Raw genomic sequence first — 455 nt, forward strand, 5'->3', positions numbered from 1 at the left:
TGCCCTTTGAAGCCCCATCTATATTATACTCTAAAAAGCCTTTCGGGGGAGGATTCCAGAAATCTTTCACCGATTCCCTCATGTTTACTTTCCAGTCTATACCTTGTGGAATAATCCCCTACATTCCTAACTGTCTAAGAATTGATAACTTTGCTTCTGAAGGAGGATTCTTGGGGAGATCCCTTATTGTAGTGCTGACTGTCTCCTTAAGTTGTTTTGAGATTTGTTCCAACAAACGAAGAGAGGAATTCTTCTCTTCTTTGTAGATTCTTCTGTTTCTCTCTTTCCACACATTCCATATGATGAAACTTGGCAACAGAGCCCAGACAGAGTTAAGAGCCTCATAATTTGAAAAGTTATCCCTCCAATTGTTCAGGGTTTTAGAGATGCTTCCTTTATCTCTATCAGACTGTTTGAAGATGGAGACATAAAAATCCCATAACCTGAGGTGAAAA

Source organism: Pinus tabuliformis, chromosome 2_2 (genome assembly GCF_031772625.1).
Source record: "Pinus tabuliformis cultivar Carrire ecotype Pingquan chromosome 2_2, CPIR1, whole genome shotgun sequence".
NCBI classification, from domain to species: Eukaryota; Viridiplantae; Streptophyta; class Pinopsida; order Pinales; family Pinaceae; genus Pinus; species Pinus tabuliformis.